Source organism: Loxodonta africana, chromosome 10 (assembly GCF_030014295.1).
Source record: "Loxodonta africana isolate mLoxAfr1 chromosome 10, mLoxAfr1.hap2, whole genome shotgun sequence".
Taxonomy (NCBI): domain Eukaryota; kingdom Metazoa; phylum Chordata; class Mammalia; order Proboscidea; family Elephantidae; genus Loxodonta; species Loxodonta africana.
In genome coordinates this window covers 77,999,170-78,022,610 of record NC_087351.1, presented here as the reverse complement: position 1 = coordinate 78,022,610, position 23,441 = coordinate 77,999,170, and positions in this window count along the sequence as shown.

Below are 23,441 nucleotides of genomic sequence, written 5' to 3'. Positions count from 1 at the left end.
CCTCTTCTTCTATCCTTCAGGATCTCTAGCTCCTTGACTTTGCTGGGTCTTCCAGTCCATCAGTGTTTTCTGGCTTTTCCTCCTTTTCTACCATTATATTCTTCATAGGTACCACCAGTAGCATTTGATTTCAACTCACCGTGACCCCATGCATGTCAGAGTAGCACTGTGCTCCATAAAATTTTCAATGGCTAATTCCAAAAGAACGAACAAATCTATCTTGGAAGAAATACAACCAGAATGTTCCTTAGAAGCAAGGGTGGCGAGACTGCGTCTTACATACTTTGGACATGTTCTCAGGAGTGATCAGTCCTTGGAGAAAGACATCATGCTTGGTAAAGTACAGGGTCAGAGGAAAAGAGAAAGACTGTCAATGAGATGGATTGACACAGTGGCTGTAACAATAGGCTCAAGCATAACAATGATTGTAGGGATGGCGCAGGATGAGGCAGTGTTTTGTTCTGTGGTACATAGGGTCGCTATGAGTTGGAACCGACTTGATGGCACCTAACAACAACAATTCTTCATGGATAGTCAATTCAATAACACTTTTTCCAGTACCCTCCTCTACCTCCTGAGCTGGTCTTCTATTCATAGTCAGCACCCTGATGATCCCAGCTCTGGACAAATCTAACCGCCCATTTCTTCAAGTCATGCTGCTTAGTGGTGCCTATGAAAACACATCATGGTGTCATTCTTACAAATTAAGAGTTGGCAGCCCCTTGGCATGTGAAGCTTCTTGATCTAGTTCTCATAATGACTGCTTTAAACTTTTACCACTCTCCTCAATCCTTTTATCCTATCCCTATTTCTAATTTCAAACCCTTCATTTGCTGCAGAGCTTCCTCTTTCCTGAGAGGAGGATTACTTGGGGGCGTATATTAAAATCTCATGGGGTCTGAGTGATCTGAACTGAGAGACGAGAGGACAGTTCAGACAAGCATGAGCAGGTGTAGATGGTCTGGCCATAGCAGAGGGTGGGAAGCCAACTGGATGGCTAAGGTGGGTTCCTGGAGCTGAAACAGCAGATAAATTTTGACCCCCTTTGAGAGTACTATGTCTTTGTCTCATTGAATTTCTAATTCATTTGAAATTCCAACTAAAAATTTTTACTTCCCATCTATCCGAAACTCTTAAATTTACTCTAACAGCATTTTTGGATACAAAGTAAAGGGAAAGGTGCTATATAACAAAGTGGTGTTCTTTATATTGAGTTAGTCAGACGGAGCCCTTCTCTGAAATTTTATACTTCAAATGTAGTTCTGGCCTGATTATGTTCCCTTTTGTTTTCATTGTCTGGCTTCTCAGCAGGTTTAGAATTTTAGCCTGGAGAAAGATTTTCCTTCCTCAAGGCATGGAGAAGATAGTAATAGAAGTGTTCTGGGTTGAGTGGCCCTTTAATGATTAGTGTTTCTGACTTCCCTTACCTAGTTTTTACTCTGATTGCTTTCTGGTGATACACAGAGTCCCTAAACAGGGTGGAAGAAAGTAACGACCCAGAACAAAGAGCAAAGAACATTTCACTTCTTTTCATCATATGATTTTGTCTTTTGGCTCTTTCCCGATGAAAGAAGACAATCAATAGCAAGTTATTTTTTAGGTGCGGTGGATAGGAATCAAGTACTCATTATGGAAAAAGTCAGTAGTTCTGTGCACAAACAGATCCCAAGGACCACATGGCCAATGAGAAGGGCTTTCTCCTACATAAAAGTTTGTGGGCAAAGTACAGTCGCTGTGCCTTTCTCTGGGTGGCAGCAAGAATGTGTATAGTGAGAGAAAGATCATAAAATGGATAGAAAGCTTCCACATAGGAAAGCCACAAGCTTCTACCCAACCTCTTACCTCAGTCAGCAACCCTGAAACTCCAGTTGGATCATTTGGACTGCCTTTCGTAAAAGCTGGCTAAGAGCTAAGGTGGGGAATACACAATGGGTAGTCGGCAGGGGAGAGATGGTCCTACTGCCAAAGTGGGAGATAGTCCCACCACCAAAAAGGGACCAAGGAGTCTTTTTAGATATATTTATATAGTTAACTAGTCCTTGACATGTTTATGTTAAAAAGAAAAAAACTTCTTAAATGAGTTTATATTTTTTAATAAATAAAAATATTCATTATTTAAAGAAGCCAAATTCTTTGTAGAAACAGGACCAAGTTCCTTGTTCGGAGTGATTGGCCCTGTGGGTGTTCAGACTAGATTTCCTGGCTGTGTCCACTGAGGCTTAATTCTGTTTTTCCCCAGTGGCTTCAGGTTACATAAGGAACTCCCCACTCCAGGAGAAAAACTTAGTTCCACAGGAGAAAGGAATTCTTTCTGGGTCATATGCTAAATGCTCCGTCAGTGAAGGGCAGAATGCCCCTATGAGCCAAAGCAGTTCAGGAGGTTCTCAGAGCAAATACGCGTTCTGAGGAAGTCATCTACCTTAAAGAAAACTGGGTCTACTATATGATTTTTTTTTTAATCTGTAAAATTGATCATATGGACCCTTTCTGTCTTGTTAAGACACTAAGCTGGGAAGCTTTGTTTCAGATGTTTTTAGTTCTTGCCAGAAAGGTATCACTTTGAGAGTATAACCAATCTAGTACTGGATATTTGCATGTAAATACTTTTTTTTTGTAATTAAAAAAAATTATCAAACAAATTTAAATTTCATAAAGTATTTACTCCCTATTTTATATTCTGCTTCTAAAACCAAAATCAAACCCATTGTCATCAAGTCGATTTCAACTCATAGTGACTCTATAGGACAGAGTAGAACTGCCCCATAGGGTTTTCAAGGAGCAGCTGGTGGATTTGAACTGATGACCTTTTCATTAACAGCTGACCTCTTAACCACCGCACCACCAGGGCTTAGCTTGGTGTTTATTTAGAGTCAGATACATCTGCATTATTTGTGGGTCCTTCCCTGAAGGAATTCCCAACGTTTCTTGTAAATTTTCCCAGTACTCTAGACCTTCAAAGGCACCAAGAAACCAATGGAGTTGTTATATCCCGATTGAATTGTGTCCCTAGGCAGATAGGTTGAATTCTTACCTCCAGTACCCACGACTGTGATCTTGTTTGGGAATAGATTTTTGGAAAATGTTGTCAGTTAACATGAGGTCATAATGGAGTAGGGAGCATCCTAATCCCACCTGAGTGACTCTTTACAAAAAAGGAGAAGAGACACAGAGATACAGTGGGGAAAATGACACCTAATGCTACAGCTACAAGCCAAGGAAAGCCTGGAGCTACCAAAAGCCAGAAGAGAGGCATGGAATAGATTCTCCCTCAGGACCTCAGAAGGAATCAACATGGTTGACTCCTTGACCTCAGACTCTCAACCTTTGGAACTATGAGACAATAAATTTCTGTTGTTTTAAGCCACCCCTTTTGTGGTAGCTTATTATGCAGCCCTAGAGAAGGACGTCTTGCTTGGTAAAGTAGAGGGCCAGTGAAAAAAGAGGAAGACCCCCAACAAGACAGATTGACACAGTGGCTGCGACAATGGGCTCAAGCATAAAAACGATTGTGAGGATGGCACAGGACCAGATACTGTTTTTTGTTCTGTTGTACATAAGATCACTATGAGTTGTAACCAGCTTGACAGCACCTGTCTTAGTTATCTAGTGCTGCTATAACAGAAATACCACAAGTAGATGGCTTTAACAAAGAGAAATTTTTTCTTTTACAGTCTGGGAGGCTAGAAGTCCAAATTCAGATTGACAGCTCTAAAGAAAGGCTTTCTCTCTCTGTTGGCTCTGGAGGAAGGTCCTTGTGATCAATCTTCCCTTGGTCTAGGAGCTTCTTTAGCAGGAACCTCAAGTCCAACGGATGTGCTCTGTTCCCAGCACCGCTTTCTTGGTGGTTTGAAGTCCCCAGGTCTGTCTGCTCACTTTTGCCTTTTATATCTCAAAAGAAATTGGCTTAAGACACAATCTAACCTTGTAGATCTCACCAATATAACTGCTGCTAATCCATCTCACTAACATCATAGTGACAGAACTTACAACACATCGGAAAATCACATTCTTCTCATTTTGAGTTGGGCCACATCAGCAAATGAAGGTCCTGAAAACTTTACTCCATCACATCATTAAGGTTGACTCTACTTTGAGGAGGCAGCTCTTCCCCAGTCATCTTTTGAGTGCCTTCCAACCTGGGGAGCTCATCTTCCAGCACTATATCAGACAATGTTCCACTGCTATTCATAAGGGTTTCACTGGCTAATGCTTTTCAGAAGTAAACTGCTGGGTCCTTCCTAATTTGTCTCAGTCTGGAAGCTCAGCTGAAACCTGTCCTCCATGGGTGACCCTGCTGTTATCTGAATACCGGCAACATAGCTTCCAGCATCACGGCAACACGCAAGCCCCCATAGTATGACAAACTGACAGACTCAAAATGAGAAGAAACAGCTGCAAACATCCATTAATAATCAGAACCTGGAATGTATGAAGTATGAATCTAGGAAAATTGGAAATTGTCGAAAATGAAATGGAACGCATAAACATTGACACCTAGGCATTAGTGAGCTGAAATGAGCTGGTGTTGGCCGTTTTGAATGGGACAATCATACAGCTACTATGCTGGGAATGACACCTTGAAGAGGAATGGTGTTGCATTCATTGTCAAAAAGAACTTTTCAAAGTCTATCCTAAAGTATAACGCTGTCATTACACCAAGAAAAATTAGCTGATGTTCAACCATTTCGAGAGGTGACATATGATCAGGAACTAATGGTACTGAAGGAAGAAGTCCAAGCTGATCCAAAGGCATTGGCAAAAAACAAGGCTCCAGGACTTGATGGAATATCAGTTGAGATGTGTCAACAAAATATGCGGTGCTGGAGGTGCTCACTCGTCTATGCCAAGAAATATGGAAGACAGTTTCCTGGCCAACTGACTGGAAGAGATCCATATTTATGCCTATTCCCAAGAAAGGTGATCCAGCCGAATGTGGAAATTATAGAACAATATCATTAATATCACACGCAAGCAAAATTTTGCTGAAGATCATTCAAAAACAGCTGCAGCAGTATATCGACGGGGAACTTCCAGAAATTCAGGCCAGTTTCAGAAGAGGACGTGGAACCAGGGATATCATCGCTGATGTCAGATGGATCCTGGCTGAAAGCAGAGAATACCAGAAGGATGTTTACCTGTGTTTTATTGACTATGCAAAGGCATTCGACTGTGGATCATAACAAACTATGGATAACATTGCGAAGAATGGGAATTCCAGAACACTTAATTGTGCTCATGAGGAAACTTTACGTAGATTCAAGAGGCAGTTGTTTGGACAGAACAAGGGGATACTGATTGGTTTAAAGTCAGGAAAGGTGTGCGCCAGAGTTGTATTCTTTCACCATACCTATTCAATCTGTATGCTGAGCAAATAACCCGAGAAACTGGACTATATGAACCAGAACGGGGCATCAGGATTGGAGGAAGACTCACTAACAACCTGCGTTATGCAGATGACACAACCTTGCTTGCTGAAAGTGAAGAGGACTTGAAGCACTTACTAATGAAGATCAAAGACCACAGCCTTCAGTATGGATTGCACCTCAACATAAAGAAAACAAAAATCCTCACAACTGGACCAATGAGCAACATCATGATAAACAGAGAAAAGATTGAAGTTGTCAAGGATTTCATTTTATTTGGATCCATAATCAACAGCCATGGAAGCAACAGTCAAGAAATCAAAAGATGCATTGCATTGGGTAAATCTGCTGCAAAGGACCTCTTTAAAGTGATGAAGAGCAAAAATGTCACCTTGAAGACTAAGGTGCACCTGACTCAAGCCATGGTATTTTCAATCACATCATATGCATGTGAAAGCTGGACAATGAATAAGGAAGACTGAAGAAGAAGTGATGCCTTTGAATTGTGGTGTTGGAGAAGAATATTGAATATATCATGGACTGCCAAAAGAACAAACACATCTGTCTTAGAAGAAGTACAGCCAGAATGCTCCTTGGAAGCAAGGATGGCGAGACTGTGTGTTACACACTTTGGACATGTTGTCAGGAGGGATTAGTCCCTGGGGAAGGACGTCATGCTTGGCAGAGTACAGGGTCAGAGGAAAAGAGGAAGACCCTCAACGAGGTGGACTGACACAGTGGCTGCAACAATGAGCTCAAGCATAACAATGATTGTAAGGATGGTGCAGGACCGGGCAGTGTTTCGTTCTGTTGCACATACGGTTGCTACGAGTAGGAACCGGCTCGACGGCACCTAACAACAACAGAAAAATCACATCGGATGACAAAATGGTGGACAATCACACAACACTGGGAATCATGGCCCAGACAAACTGATACACGTATTTTTAGGGGACTCAATTTAATCCATGACAGCACCTAACAACAACACAGGGAACTAATATAGAAGTTGTAAATACTTCTGGATACAAACGATTATTTTGGTACTTGAAATTTTCTGCTTTCCCCTCATAAACTTTCATAGATCCCTCCTCAGAGACCATCCACCATGCCAGTGATATACTAGTCAGGAACTGCCTGAGGTCATAAGGAAGCCAGCAGCAGAGATCCATTTAGCTTGCCAAGATTGTTCTGACTGGAAACAGCAGCCTGGATTTTAGCAAAGGAGAAGAACTCTCATGTAATCGTTTCCAGTGTGCACATTCTGGTGTTTCTGTCTTTCTCACTTCCTCTGTTTCCCTGTTTCACTGTGTCCTTTTGTCTTTCTTACTCTCTTCATGCCTTCCTTTCATAAAAGGCCTTGTGGAACAGCCTGACAGCCTTTGCATGAGAAACTATCTGGATGTCTGAAAACAGAACCTAATATGGGAGGTTGATGATGTTCAAAGCATCAGGGGTTCCTGTGTGAAATAAAGGGGAAGGAGATCACTAAGTGGCCTTTAAAGGGAAGGTGGGTGGATCACTGAAAGGAGACAAGGTATTTTGAAGTTGAAAGTTATGCTACGGGTGACCCTTAGGCAGGAGCATTACACTGAGGTCTTTAAAAACTGACGAAGGGTAAATAATAATGGAAAGGGTCCACTTTCATTTGGCTACTGGAGGGTCAGAATAATCTGTGCTAGAACAGAAAGCTGGAGTGTTGAGTTCTTGACCACCTGGCCTCCAGTTAGTCATGAGCCTTGAATAAGCACCTAAAGCCTCAGTGACTCCTTTCCTGATGGGATTAATAATGCCCACACTAATGATCTCTCTAGGGACATCATGAGAATGAAAGATTTGATAAAAACCACATTGAACAACTGCAAAGCACTACACCACAGCTAGGTCATTTTGCAAATGGGTGGTACTTTGTCTAAGAACAGAGATTATTTTAGCTTTTACAATTTGATACATTTTTCAACATGTTGGGAATTATAGCAACCAGAGTCTCAGTAAGAAACAATTCAGTGAAGAGACTCCAATGAAGGGTCCTACTTATAAATGTGTGGGCAGGGTCAAGAGAACCAACTAGGTATGTTAAGACACCCAGAAACTACCAATAACCCACCCCACCCAGTGCCCTCAAGTTGATTCAATAGTAGGAAGCTATTACCACTGCTACACCAGTTACCAGAACCCAATGAGAATTATAGCTGTGAGTCCTTGAAAAAAGGTGGGGATAGGGAAGAAATACCCAGTTCTCTCTCTCTCCTCTTACCTTCTGATCTCCTGCTGGTGCTTTCTATTAGCCAAAGCCCACTAGAGACCAGAAAGCAAGTGAGCCTGGATAATGTCGTCTGTAGAGATAGCCTTTGAAGACACAGAACATGGTAGAGAAAGGCAAAGAATGGATGGAAGCAATACCAGGGAATAGGGGATGGGGAGCGAATAAAGACTAGCCAATATAGGGGTGACTCCACCTATTGACAATAGTGAGACTGGCTAGCAGGGCACAGGAAAGCTATTTTAGTTCATTACTTCAGTTCCCCACCCCACCAAAACAAAACAACATTAATTCATTTCTTGATGAGTTTCAGAAAGAGAAAGACCTCATATGCTCCATTTCTTTGCCTTGTGCTCTGAACCACAGCAATCTATGGATGCCTTGACTTTTCTGTATACTGGAATTGAGTGGGGAGTTGCATCTCTTTCTTTCCCCTGAAGTCTTCTCATTAGTTGAGTATTTAAAAAGGAAGATCAATCTTCATGTATAATACCCCAGACAAGCCATGAGACAGCCAGGCAGAGGTGTACTCAAATGACAACCAGAGTTGTGACACACCCATGTCCATACATCTAAATGTCTATCACCTAATACAGGAGACACCATGAAGCAACTGAAGCTTAATCTTCAGTGCCTTCAACTCAAATAGACCACTTCCAAAGCCCTAACTAGCAAGGGTCTGGAAATTTCATATTCATAATCTTATAGTCTTTTTCTTAAAGCAGACCTCCAAGATTGTATAAACTTCAGGCCCCCAAAACCTGGATATGTCCCTTCCTCTACATCTTTGTCCCTGAAGACCTTTGCTGCACATGACTCCCTTGAGAGTGTTTGCAGCAATCCAAAGCACAAGTAATTACTATACAATAGATCTATGGGCTGAAACCCCTCAGACGTATGGTCTAGTAATGGGCCTAACAAAGGAGCAATTGCAAGGTGCCACTGCATCCTAATAAAGCTGTAGCAGTAAAACACAGTTGGTGACATGGGTGGCAAAGGCAGGCTGCCGAGGTCTCTCTAGTCACAAACAAACTCACTCAGTTGCTCTGCAGTTCCATAAATCTTAAATGTGACACTATGGAGATGGTCACCTCATCAGCTGGTCTGGCCAACTTCTGCACCTGCTTTTGTGGGAGGTGTGGGCAGGCCTGCTTTGATGGCTGTTCCAGACAGAACCTAATCAAGGCCATGGGAAAGCTAGCAGAGGCTCTTCACCTGGATGCATTTGGAAATGTGCCAGCCCCAGGGCACTGTGCCCTGGGTTGGGTCACAGAGATTAAACTGTGGCTCATTAGCTCCAGCCTCTATTAACACTGCCAAACTCTGGCTTAAGTCCCTTGCCAATAAGGTTCCTTTTCATCCACAGTCGTAAAGGGTGTACAATGCTTCATGCCATTGAGTGCAAAAGCAATTGGGTTAAAGATGCTGATGCTTTAAAGCTCTTTCTCCCTCTACAGAAAAATCAAAGACCCAATCTGGATTGAGAATGTACAATGTGGAAGCACTGGGGATTAAGGGGGAAAAAAATTACATTTCCTATATATTTCAAATTTATACACCAACCACTAATGCCAGAGATGAAATAATTGAAGACTCTTACCAACTTCAGTCTGAAATTGAGAAAAATGCAACCAAGATGAATTGATAATTACTGGTGAGTGGAATGTGAAAATTGGAAACAAAGGAGAAGGATCAGTAGTTGGAAAATATGGCCTTGGTGATAGAAACAACGCCAGAGATTGCATGATAGAATTTTGCAAGACCAACGACTAATTCATTGGGAATACCGTTTTGCAACAACGTAAATGGTGACTATATAGGTGGACCTCACCGGATGGAATACAAAGGAATCAAATTGACCACATCTATGGAAAGAGGCAATGGAGAAGCTAAATATCATCAGTTAGAATAAGCCCAGGGGCCAACTATGGGACAGACCATCCCTCAATTGCTCATATGTAAGTTCAAGTTGAAGCTGAAGAAAATTAAAAGATCTCTACAAGAGCCAAAGTATAATCTTGAGTATAGCCTACCTGAATTTAGAGACCATCTGAAGAACAGATTGAAACAATGCACACAAGTGACTGAAGACCAGGCAACTTGTGGGATAACATCAAGGACATCATACAGGAAGAAAGCAAAACATCATTCAAAAGACAGAAAAGAAGAAAAAAAAATGGATATCAGAAGAGACTCTGAAAATTGCTCTTGAATGTAGAGTAGCTAATGCAAATAGAAGAAATGATGAAGCAAAAGAGCCGAACAGAAGATTTCAGAGGGTGGCTCAAGAAGACGAAGCAAAGTATTATAATGAAATGTGCAAAGACCTAGAGTTAGAAAACCAGAAGAGAAGAAAACGCTCAGCATTTCTCAAGCTGAAAGAACTGAAGAAAAAATTCCACCCTTGAGTTGCAATATTAAAGGATTTTATGGGCAAAATATTGAACAATGTAGGAAGCATCAAAAGAAGATGAATACACAGAATCACTGTACCAAAAAGAACTGGTTGATGTTCAATCATTTCAGGAGGTAGCATATGCTACAGGACCAATAGTACTGAAGAAAGAAGTCCAAGCAGCACTGAAAGTTTTGGTGAAAAACAAGGCTCCAGGAATTGACGGAATATAAATTAAGATGTTTCAACCAATGGGTGCAACGCTGGAAGCACTCACTCCTCTATTCCTCTAGCTTTGGAAAACAGCTACCTGCCCAACTGATTGGGAGAAATCAAGGGCCTATTCCAAAAAAAGGTGGTCCAACAGAATGTGGGAATTAGCCAACAATATCATTACTATCACATGCAAGTAAAATTATGCTGAAGATAATTAAAAAATGGTTGCAACAGTACATCAACAGGGAACTACCAGAAATTCAGGCTGGATTCAGAAGAGAACAATGGAATGAGGGATGTCTCTTCTGACGTCATATAAATCTTGGCTGAAAGCAGAGAATACCAGAAGGATGTTTACCTGTGTTTTATTGACTAAGCAAAGGCATTTGACTGTGTGGATCATAACAAATTATCAACAACATTGCAAAGAATGGGAGTTCCAGGACACTTAATTGTGCTCATGAGGAAACTGTACATAGACCAAGATGCAGTTGTTTGAACAGAACCAGAGGATACTCTGTGGTTTAAAGTCGGGAAAGATGTGCATTAGGACTGTACTCTCTTACTGTACGTATTCAGTCTGTATGCTTAGCAAATAATCCAAGACACTGGGCTATATGAAGAGGAAGGTAGCATCAGGATTGGAGGAAGATTCATTAACAACCTACAATATGGAGATGACACAATCTTGCTTGCTGAAAGCAAAGAGGACTTGAAGCACTTAGTGATGAAGATCAAAGACCACAGCCTTCAGTATGAATTATACCTCAACATAAAGAAAACGAAAATCCTCACAGCTGGACTGTCTTAGGCTGAGTTCTTTAGAGGAGCAAAACCAATAAAGCATATAAATACATACATAGAGAGAGAGAGAGATTTATATCAAGGAAACAGCTCAAGTGATTGTAGAGGCTGGAATATCCCAAGTCCATGGACCAGGACAAAGGCTTCTCCTGATTCACGTAGCCACAGGGGCTGGCAAACCCAAGATCGACAGGTCAGAAAGCAGAACTCTTGCTCACAGGATGTGAAGGTTAGCAAATCTCAAGATCGGCAGATAAGCTGCTGGCTCAAGTCCCAAGAAAGAGAGGTCAAATGAACAAGAGGCAGCTGCAGAATCCATAACAAGCCAAAAGCCTTGGCAAGACGAGCAGGAAGGAAGTAGGCAGTAGAGGGTAGAGAGATGAAGGTTCAGGGGGCAGTGAGCTGCCACAGGCCCCACCCCCACAGTACCACTCAGCAGGTTCCATCATGGGGGTGATCCCCTATCAAATTTCAACAGGAAAGTGATCACAACATTATGCAACTGCCCAAACACTGAGAATCATAGCCCAGCCAAGTTGACACATATTCTTAACCATCACATGGACCAATAAGCAACAACATGATAAACCAAGAAAATATTGAAGTTGTCAAGGATTTCATTTTACTTGGATCCACAATCAACACCCAGGAAAGCATCAGTCAAGAAATTAAACAATATATTGCATTGGGCAAATCTGCTTCAAAAGACCTCTTTAAAGTGTTAAAAAGCAAAGATGTCACCTTGAGGACTAAGGTGCACCTGACCCAAGCCATGGTATTTTCGATCACCTCATATGCATATGAAAGTTGGACAATGAATAAGGAAGGCTGAAGAAGAATGGATGCCTTTGAATTATGTTATTGGTGAAGAATATTAAATATACTATAGACTACCAAAAGAATGAAAAAACCCGTCTTGTAAGTACAGCCAGAATGCTCCTTAGAAATGAAGATGGCAAGATTTCATCTCATACTTTGGACATTTTATCAGAAGGGACCAGTCTCTGGACAAGGACATCACACTTGGTGAAGCAGAGGGTCAACGAGAGAGGAGGGCTCTCAACAAGATGGACTGTCACAGTGGCTACAAGGATGATGGGCTCAAGCATGGCAATGATTGTGAGGATGGCGCAGGACTGGGCAGTCTTTCTTTCTGTTGCACATAGGGTCGCTATGAGTCATAACCAGTTCAGGGGCACCTAACAACAACAACAAATATTTCTACGGATTACAAACTATATTTACACATTTCTATGTATTTCTATAAAAACCCATTGCTGTTGAGTCAATTCTGACTCATAGCGATCCCATAGGACAGAGTAGAACTGCCCCACAGTGTTTCTAAGGAGTGGATGGTAGTTTTGAACCGCCAACTTCTGGTTAGCAACCTGAGCTCTTAACCACTGTGCCACCAGAGCTCCAATATTTATATAGCATTTTAAAACTTACCATACAGTTAGAGAGATGAAGGGAGAAAGGAAAGAAAATTAGAGGAGAGGAGGAAGAAGGGTGAAGGAATAAATATTATACTTACAAACGGGATTAAGAGAAAAAGCTCTGGAGGGTTTGATTCTGGCCACTTTATCAGCTCTATGACCTGGGGCAAGAAACTTAACTCTCTGGGCCCTAGTTTTCCAGTTGTAAATGGCGATAAAAATAGTACATATTTCCTTGGGTTGTTGTGAAGATTAAACAAGTTAGCACATGTAAAACCACTTGAGCCTGTCCTGGCACACAGGAAGAGCTCAGTGAATATTAACTAATACTACTTTACATAAAAAAAAAAAAAAACCATCGCCGTAGAGTCAATTCTGACTCAGCGACCCTATAGTACAGAGTAGAACTGCCCCATAAGGTTTCCAAGGAGCACCTGGTGGATTCAAACTGCCGACCTTTTGGCTAGCAGCCATAGCACTTAACCACTACGCCACCAGGGTTTCCACTTTATATATACTTGTATAATATTTTGGACTAGGGGTACCATATCTGTCAAGTGAAGTTCTGTCTTCGCTCTGGAGCTTACCAGCCATGAGAACTCGGTTCTGCTCAGTGTCTCCCATCTATAAAGTGAGGATGTAGAAAATATCTGCCTCACCAAGTTTGTTCAAAGAAACAAACAAGGCAGGTGTAGAACCTGAACTTCTAATCTCTGAATGACAACGCCAATGGAATGTTTGTATTATGTGAAAATCTTAAAATTACTCAGATACCTCATGTTTGCCTGCCTCATTGGCTTATGCTTGAACCTCTAGCCACATCTTTCCTCTGTCCTGAGGTAAATGTTTGCCTTCATGGATGGTCAGGACCACTGACAAAAACCAATCCAACTGTCACAACCTCCCAGGGACACTGAAGGAACTTTTTCTGGAGTGGATTCACATGGGATGAGGCGCAGAGGACCAAAACAGAGCTCTGGCTTCAGGAACACTTGTCAAGTTGGGTGTGGTGTGCCGTGAGCTACCAGGTTGTGAGGGGGAAAGGACTCAGCATCCTTATTCAGGACTTTGAGGAAGAGGAAGGCCCACCCTGGCAAACATTCTGTCTGCTCCTTTCCAGCTGGCAACCCTGCTTAATAAACTGCACTCAGAGCCATGAGGAAAGGAGTATTTGATGGGGAGAGTTATTAGCACTTCATTTTAATTATACCTCCTGGTGTTTTCCCCATTGCTTTTCTTTCACTTTACCTGACAGTGCTATTAAAAAGTGTCACCCAAATACCATGTGGTAATAAGTAAACTGAAGTACTGTAAATGGGCATGAATATCAGGCTGGTTGGAAAACAAAGGGCACTGGGCTTCTGTTTATTATGTCAGGGTAGTAGACCTTTCTGTCCTTGCCTCCTTGGGACCCCAGGAAATGGCCTCATACCTGAGATTCCTATATGTCTGGATGGGGTCTAATTTTTAACATCTAGTTTTTAAAAAAAAAAAAAAGTTTTTTCGTGCAGGCAGCCCATGCGAAAAAGACAAAGAACAGCTTGTCAGTAGCTCCTTAATGCCACATCAGCAATGACACAAAAAGAGAGAGAAGAAATATATCGTAACCTTCAGATATCTCTAGAAGATGGGGACTTATACACAAAGTGTGTATAAGCAGAGGAGAAGGAAGAAGAGTATCTTCTCATGTAGAAACTACTCGTGATACTCCTCATACTCAGCACTGTGATTGAGAACTGAAAATGAGGAAGGATCTCTCAAACAGAGGTAAGGAGAGGAGAGGGGAAGGAAGGGGAGGGAAGGCTGTTGAGGAGGATGTCAGTCAATTGCTCTTCCTATGATGCGAGTTTCCTCTCGAGTATTAAGGCCATTTTACTACAATGTGTCTAAGTGTGAATTTCTTTGTATTATCCTGCTTGGGTTTGTTGTGATTCCAAATCTGGACAATTCTCACCCTTTATCCTTCAAATATAGCCTGTTTCTTTTCTCTTTGTTACCTCTCTCTGGAACACCGCTTAGATCTTTGACCTTCTTACTCTGTCCTTCATATCTCCTGTTTCTCTGGACTTTATCTGTGGAAATCCCAGGAGACCTATGGTGTTGAAGTGTGTCCTTCCCGAGAGGATTTGCCCTGTCAAATGTCAGGGGCAATTTCAACACTAGGCTTCTTCAGTGAATTTCTCATTAATTAATCTTAGTGTTTTTTGGTATATACAGGAAGTGTGAATGAATGCAAGCCCCAAATTTGCATGGGAGCAGGTCCATGGACTGCCAGAAGAATGCACAAATCTGTCTTGGAAAAATTCAGCCAGAATGCTCCTTAGAAGAGAGGATGGTAATACCTGGTCATGTATTTGGACATGTTACGAAGAGGGACCAGTCCCTGGAGAAGGACTTCAGGCTTGGTAAAGCAGAAGGTCAGAGAAAAAGAGGAAGAACCTCAACAAGAGGGACTGACACAGTAGCTGTAACAATGGGCTCCAACACACAATGATTGTGAGGGTGACACAGGACCCAGCAGTGTTTCGTTCTGTTGTACATAGGGTCACTATGAGTAGAAACTGACTTGATAACACCAAATAACAACAAGGTCTGTGGATATGAATAGCTGGGGGAGGTTTATCAGTCTTTCCAAGTCAAAGCAGAGACAGAAAGTTTTCTTGTCTGCTCCCTTTGTGAGGCAGATTTTTTCTTAGTCCGCCTGATCTCTGAGGGTATACCATGTAGGGAATTCCTGTCATTCATCTCTTCACTTGCATGGATCCAGTGCCTGGATACCTGCCCAACGCTTGAACAGCAGTTGGTAAATATTTTCTTAAAGGAAGGGATAGTAATTATTTTAGGTGTTGTGGGCCATACAGTCTCTGTAACAACCATTCAACTCTACCACGGTGGCACAAAAGCAGTCACAAACAAGATATAAAGGTTGAACATGGCTGTGTTCTGATAAGACTTTATTTACAAAAAAGACAGAGGGCTGGACTAGTTTGCTGACTCCTGTTCTAGATGATGGGAACCAACATTTTGAGGGCAGCTGCTGGCTTCCACAACCACTTTATTTTTACACTCTGAGCCTTTCTCTACTGTCTCAATGGTTCAAAAAATTTTTTAAGAGTTTATTCAATATTTTAAGTTTATTGTGTTCTTTGTTTATTTTAGGGTGGAAGAGTTTTCACAATTTCTACTCCACTGTATTTCCAGAAGCAGAAATCATATCTCTACATATAAAATCCCTTCTCTGAAGAATTTATCAGCATCTCACTCTCCTAATTGACCTTTTGTTCTCTGTAGACCTGAATGTGAGTAATTGAAACAGTCTCTCCCCTTGGCTGGGATTCATCCTCCTAACAACAGAAGCGGAAGACAATATGCTAGGGCGTGGGAAGAAAATACTGAGTTAGAACCTCTGTATGTTTTATCTCATACATTTCTTAATTTTTACTTTTTGTGTATGCTTTATCATATGCACGCTATGTTAGTATGGTAGTATATACATACAATGTCTTAATAAATAAATATACATTTTTCAACTGATAGGCATTGTGTAATCGAGAGCTTGGAGTCTCTACTGCCTTATGAAGTCATTAGAAGACCATTGCCTAGGTTCTTATGATTTTTACAGCTGAAAAGAAAACATCAGAATTTTGTACATATTGAATTCAACTCCTTCAGACTAAAAACAAAAGGTCTGTCAGGGATTATGAAAGCAGATTCAGTACCCAAGGGTGGGAAGGTGGAGGGTGATAGGTGCTTGCTGGTTCTGAGGCTGGGAGATGTTTGCTAACTCTCAAATGGACTCATTTTTTATACCTTATTTCTGCTTCTCTGCTGTAGCCCATACTCTCTCATCTAAACAATTCTCTCAATTGCTTAACATGTTTTTCCACAGTATTTGATTCAAGCTATTGACATGGCAATAGTTTAGTTCTTTTGTTAAAAAAGAAACAAAGAAAGAAAAACAGAGCTGGCACAAAAAAAAAAAAATTAGACCTGCAAGAGCAATTGATGTCTCATGGCACTAAATCACCAGTCCAGAGCTCACCTGGGATTTCCTCCAGGAACCTTGCCTGGGGCTATATTTGCCATGAGCCCTGCTGCCTTCGCACCCTCACTGATGCTGCATTTCTCTGCCCTTCTGTCTGCGTTACCGTCGAGGTTATGTTTTAAGTCCTCTGAGAACACATTTCGTCCTGGTGGCAGACATGAGTGTTTGGGGTTCAAGGAAGCTACCTGGCTGAATGACCACAGTCGAAGAAGTCTACCAACAGAAGTTAAAGAGTCAGAGATTTCTTCCCCATTTTGAAACTGTGTTCTAGCCTTGAAGCACTTTTCTGATTATTATTCCAGGACCCCTGACTCCCAATATGACTCCAAATGGGAATGCAGGAAAATGCTCAGTCTAGGGCTGTATACTGTTTACAGTCTTAGAAAATAATAACCAGAAGGCTCAGAAGATAAATTATATATGTTATTGTAGTCATCAATCACCTTCAACTCATGGCAACCCCATGTACAACAGACCAAAACATTGCCTGGTCCTGTACCATCTTCACAATCTTTGGTATGCTTGAGTTCATTGTTGTAGCCACTGTATCTTGAGTGCCTTCCAGCCTACGAGACTCATCTTCCAGCATGATATAGGACAATATTCTGTTACAATCCATAGGGTTTTCATGGGCTAACTCTCAGAAATAGATTGCTAGGCCTTTTTTCCTGGTTTTTCTTAGTCTGGAAGCTCTGTTGAAACCTGTACACCACAAGTGACCCTGCTGGTATTTGAAATACTGATGATATAGCTTCTAGTACCATAGCAACACACAAACCACCACTCTATGACAAACTGACAGATGGGTGGTGAAAATTATATAGATAAAAAAAAAATTTTTTTTATAGGTGTGGATAAAGATACATAGATATGCATATACATATAAATTAACACAGTCCTGTGGTAGCAACACCAGATTTCATGCAGTCATAAGTAAGTTTTTAGATGCAGAATTGTGATCTTCTGGTTTATTGTCATTGAGGAAACATGGCACAAGTGAACAGAGCATTTCATGCTATCATGCCAATGTGCACCGTTATCACCATCACACAACACATGAATTGTGCCAACGTCAGAGGTCAGTCATTCCCCAAGTCATTCAAAGCTGAGATTAGAGTCATTTTTATCTCAGGATCTTTGAGAATGCTGAGTCCATTAGCGTGGACAGAGCAGGTTTAGGCTGTGCTGTGCCAACGGGCATCATTACCTCCTGTTCACTAAACTGAAATAAACTGGGTCTCCAAATCAGCCTGTGTTTTCTGAGCTAACAGCCCTCCCCTATTTATATTTTCTCCTTAAGGAGGATATTTTTTAAAAGCCTATTTCACAGAATCAATTTTAGTGGGCACTTTTAAATGGGAGGTGAGCTGGAGGTAGTTCAGTTTGCTTTAACAATAACTTCGGCTTATTGAAGTGAACATTAGCGTATCATGTTCCCATATGGCAGTCATTAGAGACAAGAAACTTGAGAAGCTTATTGCTCTGAGATAGCTAGTAAACAAAATTGAAGACATTTTTATAGGACCTACAGATAAAGTTCCAATAAAATAAGGACAAAATCCATTTCTAGATGATAGGCGAGAGGAGAAAATTGTTGAAGAACGAAAAGGTCTTAGCTCTACAGTATACAAGGCAGAGAAGCTTTGGTAAGAGGTCTGTGGTTCACGTGCATTTTAATTCATTCTTTTATTTTCTCGATCATTCATTCAACCAGTGCTTATTGAGCACCTACACTGTTCTCAAATGTAGTATGTTCTAAGGATGCAATGATGAACAAGACATAATCTTTGCCTCAAGGACTTTATACATATGTGTTAGACTAGGCAAGAGGCCATTGAGTGCTAGCAGATGGGGTAAGTAATAAGGTAAGCAGAGGACATTGTACCAATGCATGTGGGGGTTGCAGGACTGCTTTCTCCCTGATGTACCAGGGCAAGGCTGGGGTGTGGTCGTTCCAGGCAGTTGGAGACAGAGGTACAAAAGCTGCAAGGAGAGAGAAAGCAGAGTGCCCCTGAGCAACTTCAAGGAGCTATTTAAGGCTTCAGCTAGTTCAAGGACAAGATTTTCAAGAGGTAAAACTGTAGAGGTAAATAGGTACCCAGATCACAAACAGCCTCTGTGATTCCTGGTAATTGGGTGCTGTTAAAAGGTTCTAAGTTGGGAAATGACATGATCGAGCTTTCCTTTTAGACTCTGACAGCAGTGTGGGGAATGGATTGAGCCAGAAAAGATAGAAGATAAAGAGGCAAATTAGGAACCTAGTAAAGTAGTAATCAAGCCAAAGGATAAAAGTAGCCTAAACTAAGGTAGCTGATGTGAGAGAGAAGTGGATAGACTAAAGATATGTTGTTGTTTTTAGCTACCACTGAGTTGCCCCTGGCTCATGGTGACCCCATGTGCAATAGGACAGGGCCGTTGTGATCCATAGGACTTTCACTGGCTGATTTCAGAAGTGGATTGCCAGGCCTTTCTTCCAAGCCTGACTTAGTCTGGAAGCTCCACTGAAGCCTGTTCAACCTCATAGCAAAACACAAGCCTCCATTGACAGATAGGTGGTTACTGCGCTCGAAGTGTATTGGCTAAGTCAAACCTGGGTCTCACGCATAAAAGGCAAGAATTCTACCACTCAACTGCTACTGCACCCTGAAGATACGGTAACAGAACTTGACAATAGGTTGAATTTGGAAGAGGAAGAAAGGGAGAAACTAAGGATAATACTGAGGATTCTGGCTGTGCTACTGGGTAGGAGGTAGTGCCATTTACTAAGATAGTGAACACAGGGAGAAGAGGAGGCTTAAAAGGAACGACCTAGAGATTTGAGAATCATATGCCTGTTGTTAGTAAGGAAGGCAGTGAGATTTGGATGAGATTATCCCAGGAAGAGGGAAAAGAACAGGGATCCTAGAACAGAGTCCTAGGGAACCAACTAATATTGAATGTATGGAGTGAAGATGAAGAACTCATGCGTAGCCTGAGGATCAGCAGGGAAGTAGGAGACCTAGACTATGCAATGTCAGAGGTGCCACGGAGGAGAGGCTTTGGGAATCAGTGGATTGTCAAAAATGTCAAATGCTACGATGAGTTTATACCAAAAAAGAAAAAGAAGAGAAAGGAAGGAAGCAAGAAAAGAAGCAAGGAGAGGAAAGGGAAGGAAGGAAGGAAAGGAGAAGGGGAGGGTGGGAGGGAAAGAGGGAAGGAAGGAAGGAAGGAAGGAAGGAAGGAAGGAAGGAAGGAAGGAAGGAAGGAAGGAAGGAAGGAAGGAAGGAAGGAAGGAAGGAAGGAAGGAAGAGAACTGAAAATATTTATTAGGTTCAATAATAAGAACGTCATTGGTGACCTGGGTAAGAGCAGCTTTAGTGGCATGATAAAGCAAAACACCAAACCCACTGCCGTAGAGTCAATTCCAATTCATAACAACCCTATAGGACAGAGTAGAACTGCCCCATAGGTTTCCAAGGAGCACCTGGTGGATTCGAACTGCCAACTTTTTGGTTAGTAGCCGTAGCTCTTAACTGCAATGGCACCAGGGTTTCCAGTGGCATGATAGGGAGGACAAAAAATTGCAATGGGTTGTAGAGTGCATGGCAAATAGAAAGGTGGAATCTGAGAATAGGAACAAATCATTCAAGGTTCTACCTTTGAAAAGGGGAGGGGAATGAGGATGACGCACAAGTGAAATAGGAGAATGATAAGAGAGAAGGCAATTATTAAGGAACTAAATGACAGGAGAAACTGGAGGTGATTTAAATGCTAGTGAGAAATAGCCAATAGAGAGGAAAGCTCTTGAGCTAGGAGGTGAAAGATGTGGTGGTTAGAGGGTCCCTGAGGGGGGTGGGGTTGCCTGGGGTCCACAGTCCAGTGAGAGGGACTGTCTTACACAATAGGACAGACCTTGTGTCAGTTAACAAATAACCTCAAAAATTCAGGTGCATACACCAATAAAATGCTTATGTTCCCACTTCTGAAATCAACTGGGAGGCGGCTAAATTCTCTACTGATCTCGGCTGGATTCATTCAGGGTCTGGAACTCCATGACTTTCAGCTAAACTAGATGAGCCTCACTGGGGTGACTTGAGTGACTAGGCTCTGCTTCACGTATCTTTCAGCCTCATCCTGGGACTGCTGGGCTAGCCCAGACTTGACCTTCTCATGGTGATAGCAGAGATGCACCAATGCCCAAGCCCATTTTCATCCACTGCTTGTGTCATGCTTGCTAATATCCTATTAACCAAAGCATATCACATCAATGAGCCCAGTGTCAAGTCACCCCACCCACATGGCAGTGTAAACTAGAAGAGGCCACGGATTCAGGGCAGGATGAAGAATTGGGGCCAAATGACCCCTCCTTTACTCTGACTGCCAGGAGACAAGGCAGGGGCTTTGTACTGGGTGAGGAGCTGGGTTGAGTATATTCATGGTAAATGGTCCTTCTTTGTCTGGACTTGTTTAGCAATTGTTTAAAAAATGCACAAAGATAGTTGCCAAGTCTAACGCCAGAGAACAAAATCAATAATAGGTGAGATGTTACCTTGCATTAATAAAGCTTGAATATGATCTCTTTTTTTTCCCTTAGCACACATAAAAAGAAATATAGTTCTGACATTTTGTCAAACATAAGAAGAAAAGGCAGTTTGCAAGCATCCAAGGGAAAAAGACAAATTAAAGGCCTGGCCATTCCTTCCACTTGCATGTAGGCCAAGGTGCTGCTGTATTATTTATGTCTGGAAAGGTTAACACTTGACTGTCGTTAATGAATAAAGCAGTCTAGATGAGAACACTTCATGATAGGGTCAGTATTGCCTTATAAAACTTAATAACAGCAAAGTCAGCTTTATTGCTTTCGTAGAAAGGGGAAATTTCTCTACTACCACCTCAGCACAGTAGGTGGAATCTGATCCTGGGCAAAAATAAACACCATTCTCTCCAAGGAACCCTGGTGGTGCAAGTAGTTAAAAGCTCAGCTGCTAACCAATAAGTCGGCTGCTTGAATCTACCAGCCATCCTTGGAAACCCAATGGGGCAGTTCTACTTTGTCCTATAGGGTCACTATGAGTCTGAAACAACTTGGTGGCAACTAGTATTCTTTCCAAAGGATGTTTATGAGAGTTTTGGGCGGTGAATGAATTTAATTAAAGCATGGGAGGTAGGGAGGAGAGGAGTGTCTGGGAAAATGAGGACAAGACAGCTAAAAGAGCAAGGGATGGGCTCCTGGGTCAATGAAGTCAGGTTTCCAGTGGCTAACTGCACATAAACAAAAACTGAAAGGGAGGAGAAAAATGATTCCATGATAGGGAGCACCCTCCCAACCTGCCTCAAACATCCCCAAAAGTTATGGCCTGTCCTTCCCTCTCTGCTCAATTTTCAGGCAGAATCATTCTGTAAATACCTCCCTTCTGCTTCTGGAGCAGGACAAAACCACACTACTGAGAGTTTTTTATGAACACCAGGCAGAGGTGTACATGGCCATCACCTGTGAATGTCACACTTACATAAATCATGGTCTCCATGTGAGGTCTGCCTCCTTTCACTTCAATGTAATGTGATATGTTCCCTGTCAAGGGCATTTATTAACTCTCAGAAAATGGTCACATGACTTTAAAAGTTTTTGGCAAAGAAATTGTGATTTAAAGATTTGCACAAATGGACAAAGCAGAAACAGCCAAGGTGACCATTCACCCACCACAGGAGTGAGCCCTTGGTTGGACATACCTTGAGGAAAAAGAGAGAGATTTATATCAAGGAAATGGCTCACATGGTTGTAGAGGCTGGAAAGTCCCAAGTCAGTGGGTCAGGATAGAGGCTTCTTCTGATTCATGTAGCTCCAGGGGCTGGCAAACCCAAGATCAGCAAGTCAGAGAGCAGAACTCTTGCTCACAGGCTGTGAAGATTGAAAAAGAATCCCAAGATTGGCAGGCAAGACAGCAGGTAAGCTGCTAGCTCAAGTCCCAAGAACTGGAGGTCAGACGAACAGGAGCCAGCTGCAGGATCCAGCGCAAGCAAAAAAAAAACCCTGAGCCTTGCCAGAATGTCCGCTTATATTCAATGCAGCCCACACACCCAAGGAAACTCCCTTTCAACCAATTGGCTACTCACAGCAGATCCTATCATAGGGGTTATCAAGTATCACATCTCAAAAGGGAAGTAATCACAACGTTATGTGACTGCTAAAACACTGAGAATATGGCCTAGCCAAGTTGACACACAATCTTAACTATCACACTTCTGATGAGAAGTCAGCCAAAAGAAAAGTTGAAAGGAAGTGATGAAGAAGATTATTATAATATACATTCACTATCATTTGTTGTTAATTGTTGTCAAGCTGGCTTCCACTCATGGCAACCCCATGTACAACAGAATGAAACATTGCCCAGTCCTGTGCCATCTTTACAATCATTGGTATGTTTGAGTCTACTGTTGTGGCAACTCTGTATTTTGAGTGCCTTCCAAGCTTTTTTTTTTCCAAGCTAGGATTATCACAATATTCTATGGTGTTCCGTAGGGTTTTCACTGGCTAATTTTTGGAAGTGGATTGACAGGTCTTTCTTCTTAGTCTTAGTCTATAAGATCCGCTGAAACCTGCCCACCATAGGTGACCCTGCTGGTACTTGAAAAACTGGTGGTATAGCTTCCAGCATCATAGCAACACACAAGCCACCACAATACAACAAACTGACAGATGAGTGGTGGTCCATCCTCGTTACCAATCATTAATTTGCCCCAATGTGTGTTGTGCCTGAAGATATGCTTAATGCGAAAGGAAGGCATCATGATTAGCAGGACATACAAAAGTTAAGTATTCAGAACACAAATTCAAACTTCTATAATTACCTCAACAGTTTTTTAAGTCATGTGATACTCAATCCAGTATTTTTAAAAATGTCACTAAAAAATAAATCCACACATATCTGTAGTTTATCAT